This window comes from Bison bison, unplaced genomic scaffold, assembly GCF_000754665.1.
Source record: "Bison bison bison isolate TAMUID 2011002044 unplaced genomic scaffold, Bison_UMD1.0 scf7180017848486, whole genome shotgun sequence".
NCBI lineage: Eukaryota > Metazoa > Chordata > Mammalia > Artiodactyla > Bovidae > Bison > Bison bison.
Window position 1 is genome coordinate 23,949 of NW_011479059.1, and position 339 is coordinate 24,287.

Sequence of the window (339 nt, forward strand, 5' to 3'; positions counted from 1 at the left end):
CAGTGAGGACATTAAGATCACAATCTATGCTGATTAAGTACAACACCCCATTCATTTTGATCTCTTGTGTGATGGTATCTGTAAAAATTCAGCAAACCTAGCCTACTTGCTTTAAGGGTTACTTTCAGGATTTTTCATCTTACAAGGTCAGCATGCAGGGGTTTTGTATGGCTCAGTTGCCCTTTCCATCTGCCATCATACCATGAAGCTTTATTTAAGCACATTACTCAGCTAGGTTCTGTGCCAACTTCTTGTAACACAATTTATCATTGACTCAGACTAAGTATTTGCTAATTCACTTAGAATTAATTGTGCACTTTAATCTTTTCATTGAATTGG